The sequence below is a fragment of the Octopus sinensis genome, unplaced genomic scaffold, assembly GCF_006345805.1.
Source record: "Octopus sinensis unplaced genomic scaffold, ASM634580v1 Contig16824, whole genome shotgun sequence".
In the NCBI taxonomy this organism is placed as follows: domain Eukaryota; kingdom Metazoa; phylum Mollusca; class Cephalopoda; order Octopoda; family Octopodidae; genus Octopus; species Octopus sinensis.
The window spans coordinates 14,431-29,889 of NW_021834603.1; the positions used below are offsets into that span (position 1 = coordinate 14,431).

At 37.0% G+C, this 15,459-nt stretch overlaps 1 long non-coding RNA gene across 1 annotated transcript; it reads left to right on the plus strand.

The window, feature by feature from the left end:
• Window positions 1–1,207: 1,207 nt before the first annotated feature.
• Window positions 1,208–14,874, plus strand: LOC118761723. The gene is made up of 3 exons (XR_004997594.1): window positions 1,208–1,218; window positions 8,576–8,585; window positions 14,737–14,874. It is a non-coding gene; the product is annotated as an uncharacterized LOC118761723 (long non-coding RNA).
• The last annotated feature ends 585 nt before the right edge of the window (window positions 14,875–15,459 follow it).

The window sequence follows — 15,459 nt, forward strand, 5'->3', positions numbered from 1 at the left end:
ATATTTATGTATATGTATATATACACACACACATATATATATACATATATTTATGTAAAATAGCGTGAAATTTTTAATTTTAATTTTAATGTATTAATTGACTCATATTTCGTATGTGATTATTAACCATACGTATCTGCAATCTGTCCTTCGATTTAAGGTTTTCTTCGGTTTTACAATATGATTAATTTATACTAAATTTATTTTATTCATTGCATGCTTAAGTTGAAAGGACCAATGAAGCAAAACCATTTTCAAAGGTGTATCCTTCAAACAAAATCTTATATATATATAGTTCTGTTCCATTCTAACAAAACTGTCCAATGAACGGGAACGTGAAACTCTGAGTAACAGTTTTTGTGATAGCTTTGCTGCTTTTAAATACATCTGGTATTTGAGTACTCTTTTTCCAATTTGTTTCACATTAATATTGATTTCAAGGAAACACTCGTCAATTACAACAGTGATTCTAATGCTCAGTTATTTCATTCTTAAGTTTGTGTCAGACATCGCAATCAAGGCCATGCTGCAGCACTGCGTTTGAGTCGCCTAAACATGTTATTATTACTATGGAAACACCTTGTCATTCCAGACATCGTTAATGCATAAGTATATGCATATGCGTCCATTTCTATGTTCCTTTCTGCTGAAGAGCGTAGGCTCGAAACGTAAAAGACTTTCTCTCTTCCAGAGCGTTACACTAATACATCTTTTGTTGTTTACACACCCGTCTTCGTCTTCGTCTTTTGTTTGTTTTTTTATTTTGTAAATTCCAACTATATATATAAAACAATATTCAGTTGAATAAATACTATAAAGGTGACGCACGTAGTTAGGTCGGAATAAAATGCACACATAACAATTATAGATGAATACCAACCTTGGTACAGAAATATTGGCAAAATAACATTCGGGTAATGTATGCAGTTCATTTGACCCAGCTGAGTATATAACCCGCTCTTGAGCTATTCAGACATGAACATTGTATCAAATATACGGTCTATAATAGACTCCGGAATACATGAGGGGCATTTTCCAAGAGGAGTGAATTAAAAATAAATAAGACGCAGGAGTGGCTGTGTGGTAAGTAGCTCGCTTACCAACCACATGGGTCCGGGTTCAGTCCCACTGCGTGGCACCTTCGGCAAGTGTCTTTTACTATAGCCACGGGCCGACCAAAACCTTGTGAGTGGATTTGGTAGACGGAAACTGAAAGAAGTCTGTCATATATATGTATATTTTACTAAAGAAACCAAAAAGCAATGTATTGGAGTTATAACGATCGATGGATTATTATTATTATTATTATTATTATTATTATTATTATTATTATTATTATTATTATTATTATTATTATTATTATTATTATTATTATTTTATATTTGACTTTTCCTTTGCATTTGTACAAGTTGGCTCTAAGTCTCACCCAGAGACCGCAAAAGACAACAAGCTAGAAGTTCAAGTTGGTGTTATGCCTAGGGTGTCATATATTTGGTGTTGTTGTATATAGTATTGTTCTAGAGAATGTTTAAGAAAACATAAGAAAATTATGAGTTTGTTTTAAAAATTGAGATTACATAGAAAGTATTTTGCGTAGGATACGGGAATTTCCCATGAGCACTATCTTTTGAATTTCTACCATTTTGGGGTTTCCTGGTATCTGAGCTAGGTAGCAATCAGCCCCTTTTGCTATCATTCCCAGGGCACCTATGACAACAGGTATTGTTTTAGTCTTCAGGTTCCACATTTTGCTGATTTCTATTTCCAGATCTTTATACTTGCTCAGTTTTTGGTAGGTCTTGACAGATACGTTTATATCGATTGGGACAGTCATATCAATGAGGAGGCATGATTTTTGTCTGAAGTCTTTCAATATAATGTCTGGCCTATTCACATCTATCTTTCTGTCAGTTTGTTAGTTATTATTATTGTTGTTGTTGTTGTTGTTATCATTGTGAAGACACCAAATGGCAGAATCGTTCTGTCGCCAGGAAAATGCTTGGCGACATTCAGTCCGTCTGTACGTTCTGATTTCAAATTCCACCGAGGTCTGCTCTGTCTTTTATCCTTTCGGGGTCAATAAAATAAGTACCGTTCGAGCACTGGAGTCGACCTAATCGATTTCCTCCCTTTCCCGAACTTGTGGGCCTTGTGCCAAATTTTAAAACCAATATCTTAAGATGGCGAACTGGAAGACTAGTTAGTGCGCAGGGAAAATGTTTAATGGCGTTTCGTCCGTCTTTACGTTCTGATTTCAAAATGCCGCCCAAGTCGACTTTGTCTTTCATCCTTTCGAGGTCGATAAAAGTAAGTACCAGTTAAGCACTGGAGACGATATAATCGACTTAACCCCTCCCTCACCCGAACTTTCGGGCTTTGTGCTAACATTTGAAACCAATATTATGCAATGATGACAATTTAGATGTCTGTGGAACCGAACCAAAAATCACGTGGTTGGAGACCGACCTTCTTAACCACACAGCCACGACTGCGCGAAAGAAGTGAAAGAAAAATTAAAATAAATAATTAAAACGTCAAAACTAACATAAACATATCGCAGTAAATTTGAGAAGTGATTGGAAGAAACAGAGAAACGAAAATGAATTGGGTAACTCTTAAGCGGAAATATTGGGTTTAGATAATTTGATGAATTACATTTCGTGTATCTATGTCCCCCACCACATAGAAACATGCTTTCTGAAATACGCTCTTGATATCAATAACAGCGCAACAACATTTCTTCCCTTTGATATCAACCAACTAAGACTTGTTGAGGGATCGTATTGCTTTCAGAAAAGCTTTCTACAAACAAGAATTTTTAATAGAACACACGCATGTCATCCTATGACTCTCTACTTAGTTATCTATCTATCTATCTATCTATCTATCTATCTATCTATCTATCTATCTATTTATCTATCTATCTATCTATCTATCTAACTATCTATCTATCTATCTATCTATCTATCTATCTATCTATCTATCTATCTATCTATCTATCTACATTTATATACACACATACATATAATATTCACATAAATGTATATATATATATGCATATATCTCTATCTGTCTCACTCTCTCTGTATATACACACATACATACATATATATATATATATGTGTGTGTGTGTGTGTATGTATGTATGCATATATCTATATCTAACTATCTCACTCTCTCTCTGTATATACATACATAGATACATACATAGATATATACATACATACGTATATATATATATATATATATATATATATAAAAGCATGGACCGGCTGTCGCGCTCAAACTGGTAACAAAAATAGGTATATACAAATGTAAGGATGTACATGTGCGTACATGTGCAGGCATGTATGTATACGCTTGTATGCGTGTATGTATGGATGGATGGATGGATGACCGTATTTATGTGCGTACTAATTGAATAGATGTTGCCTCTGGAGGTAATATAAAGCGTTTGAGGAGCAACATTTTAAAGATTATTGTTGATGACAGAGAAATGCACACCACCCACACATTCCAGTATTTTTCTGAGAATCTTTTATGAAGAATATCTATGTAAACCAACAGTTATGATGTCGAACCGCAAAGTAAGGAGATGAAAAAGAATGTTAACATCAAGGCTTTTAAATATTTAATTTAATACCCCCACACATGCATGCTATCTTTTGTTTCACGTACAAGAGAAAGAATACTCAATACATGACCAAGAGTATATTTAGAAGTTAGTGATTCGCTCCGTCGCTACGCACAGTTTTCTATTTGATGCATTTTGCAGGCGAGGTCAAGTGAATGATGGAAAAATTCGTTGGTTTAATCATTATTTTCTTTATTATTTCAGAACATTTGGTGTTAGAGAAGATTATATATGGTACATAAATTTACCAGAGTGAGAAGAAAGTTTTGCGGTGTATAATCTTCCATTGTAGATTTGTCCAATATATTTAATGGATAAAATTCAAATTGATCTAGGAGAAAAAAATCTTGCATGCACCGGTATATATATATATATATATATATATATATAATTGCCAACCAAGTGTGGCGTCCTATACGGGACATCGCTACAGGCGTTTATAGCCCCAGGAAGACCTATAAACGCCGGTAGCACTGTCTCGTATAGGACGACACATTTGGTTGGCAAATATATGTTACGATTCAATATTGCTACAGTTTACATCTCGCTCAGAGATTTATTATACCTATATATATATATACGTACATATAAGAGGGAATTTACCACTGTGGAAACCCTTATGCTAGAAGAAGTTCCGCTATGGTCTTACCACTAAGAATTGTTCTCTAGAAAATTTAGCAAACACCAGAAACGTAAGCGAGCAAGATAAATGAAAAGTAACAAAAATATAAATTAATCATAAACAAATGTTTCACTATCAATAAATTATGAAATGTTACTTACATAATTTATTTGTAGACCTTCAGTATGATCCTCCATACAAATATAATTTGCAGAACTACACGCCAGACATTAACACGAGGTCGAAAATGCATGCAGTTCTACCTATTACACTTGCGGGTTTTTTTCAAATGTCTTCGTTTTGGCGCGCTAAATTACCGGAAATAATACTGCATGAAATAATTCACTGCAGTAGCCTTTGCCGGTTTGAGAACGCATCAATCTAAAATTAAAATTAAAATGAGGGTGAAAAATTGGATATTAATTTGATAACATCAATTTTAACACCAGTGGTCTAGCATATAAAAAAAACTGAGGTTCAGTAAATAGTATTACATACATTTAAAAGGCAATTACCACTATGTAGAAACCCTTATGCTAGAAGAAGACCCGCTATGGTTTATGATTAATCTATATTTTTGTTACTTTTCAATTGTCTTGCTCGCTTACGTTTCTGATGTTTGCCAAATTTTCTAGAGAACACTTCTTAGTGGTAAGACCATAGCGGATCTTCTTCAAGCATAAGGGTTTCCACATAGTGGTAAATCCCTTTTAAATGTATGTAATACTATTTACTGAACCTCAGTTTTTTTTATATGCTAGACCACTGTTGTTAAAACTGATGTTATCAAATTAATATCCAATTTTTCACCCTCATTTTAATTTTAATTCATATATATATATTTATACACACACACACGCGCGCGCACACACACACACACACACACACACACACACACACACACACACACACACACACACACACACACACAAGAGGGTGCTGAAAAGTACCTAGCTTTAAGGGTATCGCAAAAGGATTGGTTGGTGGCCCAACCTTCTGACTTTTTTTACAGGGCTTAGAAATACTGAAGGATCTCTGCAATAAGTGTATGAATTTGAGAGGGGAATATGTTGAATAAAATCTTAATTAACTGATCATCCTGTTTTTTCTTTTACCCAAAGTCAGGAACCTTTTAGCACTCTCTCTTGTGTGTGGGTGTGTGTCTGTGCGCGTGCACAGACACACACACACACACACACACACGCACACGCACACACACACACACACACGCACACGCACACACACACACACACACACACACACACCGGGTTTCTAAGCAATTTTTGTGAACCAAATTCACCTGTGCAACTTTGGAAGACACTTGCCCAAGGTGCCGGGAAGTGGAATAGAACTCAAAGCCAAGCGGTTGCAAAGCAATTTACAAAACCGCATGAGTATATTTATAAAGAAAAAAAACATGTAGTATATTGACATTCTTAGAGAAAGGGGAGGGAGGACAAGACAGCTTTGAATGCAGCATTTTAGCCAACCAACACGTTAGGGGAAATGCATGGACACCACTCCATCCCAGTTTTTCTCTTAAACATATGCATGACCTTCACCCTCAGAGTGAAAGAAAACAAAACAATACAAGCTGATATATATATTGTTTTTCTTTGACTCGAAGTCGACTAAGATGGCGCAAAGGCTTTCCAGCCATACCATCTCGTCTTTTTGTCTTGTCCGATGAGTCCTTCCGTATTTTAAAGAAAGTAGCACGTAGCCAGCTAGAAATAGTAGGCAGGTTGTGTAACTACCTGGAAGCTTTGTTATTCACTCAGGAACTTAAAATATATTATACACCTGCAAACAGTGAAGAGTAACAAGCACAGACCGATTGTGCAACATTCATTGGACTTGCGTTGCTATACTGTGTATCTGTTACGCAAGGGAATACATAGTCTTGTAATACATAGGACCAAAGATTTTAGTTCGCATAATGCCTTACATATTGTAAACCCTTAAATTTCTACGGCGAGCTGGCAGAATCGTTAGCACGCCGGGCGAAACGCGTAGCCGTATTTCGTCTGCCACTACGTTCTGAGTTCAAATTCCTCCGAGGTCGACTTTGCCTTTCATCCTTTCGGGGTCGATAAATTAAGTACCAGTTACGCACTGGTGTCGATGTAATCGACTTAATCCGTTTGTCTGTCCTTGTTTGTCCACTATGTGTTTTAGCCCCTTGTGGTTAGTAAAGAAATAGGTATTTCGTCTGTCTTTACTTTCTGAATTCAAATTCCGCCGAAGTCGACTTTGCCTTTCATCCTTTCGAGGTCGATAAATTAAGTACCTGTTGCATACTGGCGTCGTTCTAATCGACTGCCCCCCCCCCCCAAATTTCGGGCCTTGTGTTTAGAGTAGAAAAGAATTGTTAGCACGCCGGATAAAATGCTTAGCGGCATTTCTTGCGGCTATTTATGTTCTGACTTCAAAATCCGCTGATATCAACTTTGCCTTTCATCGATAAAATAAAGTACCAGTCAAGTACTAGAGGCCTCCACCCTTCAGAAATGCTGGCTTTGAAAGCTGCAACTGACCGATATCATGTTCCGGTGAAGATTGTGATCTCGGCATGGAAACCGGGTAACCACCCACATCAATCCTAGGGCTCTTGGAAAACAGAAAAGGAAAAACCAACAAGGGAGTAAGCCCATACGTGGTTTCTCGAATCGGTAGAAATAGCAGCTAAATCTCCCACAAATCACTCACTACAGTCTTACAAAAAGTCAGGGTTTGATAATGTACTTTGAGAGTAAACTGTTTCTGAAAATACTGGATTGTCACGGCTAGAATAATTTAGATCATAGATTTGATCTATCAAAGGCGATTTCGGTGAAACAACAACGTTACCAGCAACAATGATATTTCTGCATCAGAGACATCAGACGAAAATGAACGTTGTAAGTAAACCTTTGCAATACAAAACTTCCATTTGTTGTATTGCCCATATTAACCTTCAATCAGGGAAACTAAACTAGAACCGAATTCACCTGTGTACAAATCCACGCGTGTATAAGCGCTTACCAGGTTTTTTCCAGTTAAAATCAAGCATAAAATAGGACGATTTATACGGAGGAAATATAATTCAGTTAATTTTGCGAGCTTCGAAGCTCACAAATGTTGAAACGCTCTTATTTTTAAGTCACCAAATCGGTAACCGTTGAAAATGCACATTCAAACCAGAATGGTGTTAGAAGGGACAAACGCACTCGCTAAGTCTCTGTAGATAATTGTTTGTGTTCGTAAGTGTTTGTGGGTTAATGTGTGTGTGTGTACGCACAGTTACATTTATATATACACACAAACATAATACATACATATATATATATGTATACATAGATATATACGTTTATATATATATTACTTTTGCTTTTACTTTTTTACTTTTACTTGTTTCAGTCATTTGACTGTGGCCATGCGGGAGCACCGCCTTTAGTCGAGCAAAACGACCCCAGGACTTATACTTTGTAAGCCTGGTAAACACACCAGCATCGTATGTCAAGCGATGTTGGGGGGACAAACATACACACACCACACACACACACACACACACACATATATATATACATATATACGATGGGTTTCTTTCAGTTTCCGTCTACCAAATCCACTCACAAGGCTATGGTCGGCTCGAGGCTATAGTAGAAAACACTTGCCCAAGGTGCCACGCAGTGGGACTGAACCGGGAACCATGTGGTTGGTAAGCAAGCTACTTACCACACAGCCACTTCCACGCCTATATATATATATATATATATATATTATATATATATATATATATATGCACACACATAAATATATATATGTATGTATGTATGTATGTACACATGCACTGTGCAAAGTGCATTCCTTTGTTGTTTGGACTTTTCTACTGAATGAAATTCCTCCACTCTTCTGCATACACAGCATTAGCCTAACCGTTAAACTCAAGGCATGCACTCACTAATGAACTTTCGCAATGCAATTGTAATGGAAACAGCAATTAAAAAAAAGTTCTCAGTACAACCGCACCGGGACAGAATGCAATGCAATGGCTACACTCTAACGTTTTATTTCTGTGTCTAAAGTAAAGCATATTTTCTGTTGTTAATTGTGATAAATGGCGGCGACTAGACAATGTTAATGCGTTCTGGAGTCATTAAGAAAATGGAGCGCTTTATGAGCGTAATCTATTGTGATTAGGTACAAGGTTTCTATCTAAACACAATAGATCAGCTCATAAATCTTTTGTGAAAGGTCTTTGAATAAAAACGTATACAACTACGGGCATGTGAGTGTGTGATTGTATGTGTGCATATCCATGAAGGTGCATATCTCAGTGGTTAAAGCGTCGGGCTTACAATCGTGACGTTGTGAGTTCGATCACCGGACAGGGCTGTGTGTTGTGTTCTTGAGCGAGACACTTTATTTCACGTTGCTCTAGGTATTCAGCTGTAGGAATGAGTCGTGGCATCACTGGTGCCAAGCTGTATCGGTCTTTAGCTTTTCCCTTGGATAACATCAGTGGCGTGGAGAGGAGAGTCCGGTATGTATGGGCGACTACTGGTCTTTCACAAATAACCTTGTCAGGACTTGTACCCCGGAGGTGTAATCTCATGGTCATTCCTCACCGAAGGTCTTTATATACACATATGTTTTTTCTGGTATTTTTCTTTTAATTGTATTTTACTGCGGGGCGGCGAGCTGGCAGAAACGTTAGCACGTCGGGCGAAATGCTTAGCAGTATTTCGTCTGCCGCTACGTTCTGAGTTCAAATTCCGCCGGGGTCGACTTTGCCTTTCATCCTTTCGGGGTCGATTAAATAAATAGCAGTTACGAACTGGGGTCGATATAATCGACTTAATCCGTTTGTTTGACCTTATTTGTCCTCTCGCTGTTTAGCCACTTGTGGGTAGTAAAGAAATAGGTATTTCGTCTGCCGTTACGTTCTGAGTTCAAATTCCGCCGAGGTCGACTTTGCCTTTCATCCTTTCGGGGTCGATTAAATAAGTACCAGTTACGCACTGGGGTAGATATAATCGACTTAATCCGTTTGTCTGACCTTGTTTGTCCTCTCTCTGTTTAGCCCCTTGTGGGTAGTAAAGAAATAGGTATTTCGTCTGCCGTTACGTTCTGAGTTCAAATCGATGAAAAACCGTGTAAAAAGCAAAATGCAAAAAATATAATGTAAAATTTAAATAATAATATAAACTTTGAATATCCAATGTGACTTTCACAATGAAACTATGAAAGTTCAAATGTGTGTGTGTATGTGTGTGTGCGTGTGTCTGTATGTGCGCGCGCCTATGTTATAATTAAAATTAAAGTTTAGATATGAAATTTTAAAGTGTAGCATCCAAAGCTTATTTTGGCTATGTCGCTAGTAGTGTCCCGGCAGAGCACGTTCACCATTGACGGCTACCAGATGTCGTTGGATCTACGCTAGTAATTCCTCGGAGCGCATTGAGTATATTCTAAAGAATTGATACAGAAGACAGATGTACTGGAAACTTTATTTATTACAACGATCGTTTCGATATATTTCTGCACAGCTAGGGAGTAGTGCAGTATATATACATACACACACACGCACACACACACACACACACACACACACACACACACACACACACACACACACACACACACACACACACAGCACATATATATATATATACGACGAGCTTCTTTCAGTTTCCATCCACTAAATCCACTCACAAGGTTTTGGTCGGCCCGAGGCTATAGTAGAAGACACATGCCCAAGGTGCCACGCAGTGGGACTGAACCCGGAACCTTGTGGCTGGTAAGCAAGCTACTTACCACATAGCCATATGTATATATATATATATATATATATATATATGTGTGTGTGTGTATTATATGTATGCATATATGTATGTATGTATGTATGTATGTATGTATGTATGTATGTATGTATGCTTATTACATCTTCCAAAGAGGATCGCACTGACGATCAACAGATAAGTTGTGTAAGTAAAATTATGTAATTTATTATTTGTGAAACAATTATTTGTGATAAATCTATATTTTTGTTATTTTTCATTTGTCTTGCTCGCTTACGTTTCTGGTGTGCTAAAGTTTCTAGAGAACAATTTTTAATGGTTGAGACCATAGCGGATTTTCTTCTAGCATAAGGGCTTCCACATAGTGGTTAAAAAATTCCCTCTTATATTTATATATAATACAGGGAGGGAAATAAATATTTGCACATGTCAAAATTCTTTATTTAATTTCAAATGAACATAAATGGGATATACCAATACTATATTTGGATACACATGCATAAACTAAGAATATGCAAAAGAAACTAATAAATTATAGTTACTAAGGAATTTATATACAATTATAAATATTTAGGGTTGAAAAAAGTATTCGTACAGAATAAATTTATGATTTTCTATGCCACAAAATACTGTTAATATAATTTCTTTTTACAAGAACTTTCTCGTTTGTTCCAATAATCTTATCAGTTGTCATTTTTAAGTGTCAAAACGCTAGCTTCTTCATTCGGCACTGAGACAACATAAAGTAGTATCGTAATAATTGTGAAAGGTAACGAACTCCCAAATGTATGCAAATATAGTATCCCATTTCTGTTCATTTGAAATTAGATAAATAAAGAATTTTGACTTGTACGAATATTTATTTCCCCCCACTGTATATATGTTGTCCAATGAAAAATTTCTGTGCATTTTCATTCTTTTAATACACTTTACTACAATTCACAACAGGCAAGAAGATTTTTTATAGAATCTTTTCACTATGTGTGTGAGTGTGTGTGTGTAAACGTGCGCACGCGCATGTGTTCTATGTAAAACATTGTGTATGTTTTCAAAAGTTGAAATTTTCAAGAATATTTTCTCCTATTTCTAAGCTATTAAAAAAGAAAGATTAAACTTTAGAATAAATAGAATTCCTTTTTCTCCGATTTTTCATTGATGTGTGTGTATGTGATTGCGTGTGTGTGTGTTGTGTGTATGTTTGTCTGTATGCTTGTATATAAATATGTATATATATATATATAGTTTGTGTGTGTGTGTGTATGTGTGTGTATTCTCTTATTCTTTTATATGCTTCAGCCCTGAGGCTGTACCCATGCTCCGGCACCGCCAGTGTAATCACCTTTTAATTCGCCATTTCTATGGGATTGGCTTTTGGTGAAGGAGGGAGTTCGATACCGCAACCCTCTTCTGAGATTCCTGCCTTGATATTGGTTCATCTGGGATCTTGTGAAGCAAGAGGTCAAGCTGTTTCTTGTAAATATCTATACCCACTCCATGGAGATCCCTCAGAAGATTTGGCAAGGAGTTAAATGGCTGTGGCCCTTGAATGCTAAGCTATTGCAGTACATGGTTCTCACCTTAGATGGGACAGCTGGGACTTTTGGAACAGTGCAGTGATGTCCAGTTCGTGGTCTGGTATAACTTTCAATTCCAAAGTTTGGTGTCAGCTCCTGCTGCATCTTCCATACATACATCACTGCATACCTCTCCTGTCTTCGCTCCAGATGGTAGAGTCGAACCTCTTTCAGTCTCTTCCGCTAGCTCAGCTGTTTCATTGATGCAGTCTTCCTCGTTAAGTATCGCTGAACTGCCTGCTATTAATGCGAGCTGGCAGAAACGTTAGCACGCCAGGCGAAATGCGTAGCCGTATTTCGTCTGCCGCTACGTTCTGAGTTCAAATTCCGCCGAGTTCGACTTTGCCTTTCATCCTTTCGGAGTAGATAAATTAAGTACCAGTTACGCACTGGGGTCGGTGTAATCGACTTAATCTCTTTGTCTGTCCTTGTGTGTCCCCTCTATGTTTAGCCCCTTGTGGGCAATAAAGAAATAAGAAACGTTAGCACGCTGGGCGAAATGCTTAGCGGCATTTCATCTGTCCTTACGTTCTGAGTTAAAATTCCGCCGAGGTCGATTTTGTCTTTCATTCTTTCGGGGCCGATAAATTAAGTACCAGTGGTGTACTGGGGTCGATCTAATCGACTGGCTCCTTCCTAAAAAATTTCGGGTCTTGTGCCTAGAGTAAAAAAGAGGAACCACAGTTGAGAGCAGTAAGGGGACCACAGTTGAGAGCAGTAGTCAAGATGGCTGGGGGCAAATATCTTCCATAGGACCAGCATAGTTTCCTGGTCTCTTGTTCTGAAGGTTCTCAGGATCCATCTGGCCATTTACCTGCACACTGATAACATCTTGGTAACATGCGTGTGAAACGAGGCATCGTTGCTCATATCAATCCCAAGATCACGCACCGTATATATATATACACATACTAATTCACATACATATATATATATATTATACACACATATATACATATGCATACATATATATATATATACACACATATACATATATCTATATACGTATGCATACACATCATATATATTTATTTATATATTTACATTAAGACAGTGCCAATATTTCTAGCAAGGAGGCTTTAGTATACAATGAAACAAGATGGAGTATTATATTACCAAACGCATCAACGGATTGTTTTATTTTGTTTTGTTTTTTTCTTATCTCTTTATTCATTTATTTATTTTGACATCTTCAACTTTATCAGGTCGGACACTGATGGATGATTGACATTTACACTTTGTCATTTTCACCTAATCTCTCTTTTGTTCCTTGTATTCTATTTCCATCACCTTGTAAACCAAAATAAAAAAATATATATATAAATATATCCTTTCGTCTCATTTGTTTCATATTGTTGTTGCTTTTTCCTTCCATCGTTGTTGCTGTTGCTGCTGTTATTGCGGATGCTGTTGTCGTTATTGATGATGACTACGATGATTATGATGTTGTTGTTGTTGTTGTTGTGTCTAATAATCTCTCCAAGTTATTTCAGTCCCCCCCTCCCCCCGTCCTCCGCCCTCATGAAGTCAGTTCTGATCATACAAATCTCCTTTCAAATACGTTCCCGCAATAAATAACGAAAATATTTCTGAATTTTCTCTTCTCCGTTGTTGCTTTTTTTTTTTTTTTCGGGCTTTGTATATATAAAAGACGGCGTTATAAAACGTGAACACTTTCGAAAATGGAAAGAAAATAATTCTTACAGCGCTGGTAATTAATTTGAGGGAAGAGTTGATTCCTATTTCTAGCTCCTAAACCGACTATGAAGAGTCTGACTTGTTTCATTTGCATCGCTGTTTTTCGCTAATTGAATAAATTTGTCCGCTTACAAAAGAGAATTGAACGCCAAATGGCGAGGATGAATACGGGTAGCATTATTTTTGATCCTAGGTGTGTTCGATCAGGGCATTGCCTAGGGCTAAACACCATCACAAACAAGAACGGCAATAGCATACGCGCACACACATGCAAACACACACACACGCACATTCATACGCACTCACACATGGAAAACATATACACTCCGTAACAACTCAATCCATAGAATATCTGATTACTTATATAAACGAAGAGAGGGTGGGAGGGTGGGGAGGAACGGAGGGAGAGAGAGAGAGAGACAGAGATAGAGGAGAGACTGCCAGACAGACATAGAATGTGTGTGTGTGTGTGCTGTGGGTGTGCGTGCGTGCGTGTAGTGCATACAGATGCACGCACAGAGAAACGCACACACACACACACAGATGCATTCACTTTCATATCCACACGTGTCACACTCAGCGTGATCGTCACAAGAGATGGTAAGACGATTGAAAAGCCAAGCTTTTCAGCGAATGTTTGAGCATTTACTCCCCACCCCCTCACATACACACATACAATCTCTCAGCAAACTCTCTCCTTGTATGGAGGTGAGAAAGTGTTTATTCAGTAGAGTGAAAAACAGTGATTGGTTGTACATTATTTATATTATTTACATTATTTATATTTGACGGATATTTGTCATCTTGTTTGTTGTTAACACAACGTTTCGGCTGATATACCCTCCAGCCTTCATCAGGTGTCTTGAGGAAATTTCGAACCTAGGTTTACATTCCTAATAATAATAATATTAATAATAATAATAATAATGATGATGATGATGATGATGATGATGATGACAATAATAATAATAACAACAACAACATCGAAAAATACCACAACGACCAGAAAATTAAAAATGTAAAAGGACTAAATGGAACCGGGAAGAATATAAAGAAATAATAAATGCTTATTACTTTGCATTAAATAGGCCAACCCAACAGAAACACACCGCAAACTCCAAAAGAATTTGGAGGAGCCGGAATTCAGCTAGCAGACCAAACCTGGATGAAAACAGATTAGCAAATGTTAGAATAATCTGCCCTAAGTATACGGAAAACACTCGGCGAGAAACGGAAGAAAATTTAAAGAAAGAAGGAATAATAATAATAATAATAATAATAATAATAATAATAATAATAATAATAATAATAACATCGAAAAAATACCTTAGGAATGAGAACCCAGGTTCGAAATTTCCCCAAGACACCCGATGAAGACTGGAGGGTATATAACAAGATGAGGACAAATATCCGTCAAAATTTAAGACTGGATGACATAGACCAGAGGAAAACAAGACGATGATAGTGAGTTCCAGAGAGCAACAGTTTGAAGAAAGAAGCTATTAGAATACAATGACTTTCGGCTAACAGGAAGCTCAACAAACCAACAATGTGTCTGGGAAGAGAAGAGGGTTACACGTTTAAAGGTCTTGACAAGTCTATTAGAGCAGAAAGTTCATCAGAGCAACGACCATGGAAATACAGAAATGACAACGAAGATCCATTTCGGAGATGAGCCAATGACTCCAGCCTTATAGAAAAAAATAGAAGACTCACCATGTTAACAGTTTATTTCTGACTCGTCGGATGAAATAATGAGGGAGATTTGATAGAATTGAAATAAATTTTGTGAAGATTCTTTCATTTTCTTCTATACGATTTTAATGAAATAACTTGCTTCTGGAAGAAATACTGTGAACATTGTAGAATTTATCGTTCCTTACGGAGTCATAGCATTATTAGGTTTTTTTCTTTTCTTTTTGATTTTTAAAGAAAGAAGTTAAACTCTATTCATATATCGTAATCTATTTCTTTTACCTGATGCAATCATTCGAATGAGATCATGCAGGGGCACAGCCCTGTAGGGTTTAAACAAAGAAGCTGACCCCGGTACTATTTTTAAGTACTGACACTTATTCTATCAGTATCTATTGCTGAACCGCTGTGTTACAGGATTGTATACAAACCAACATCAGCTGTCTAGCGGTG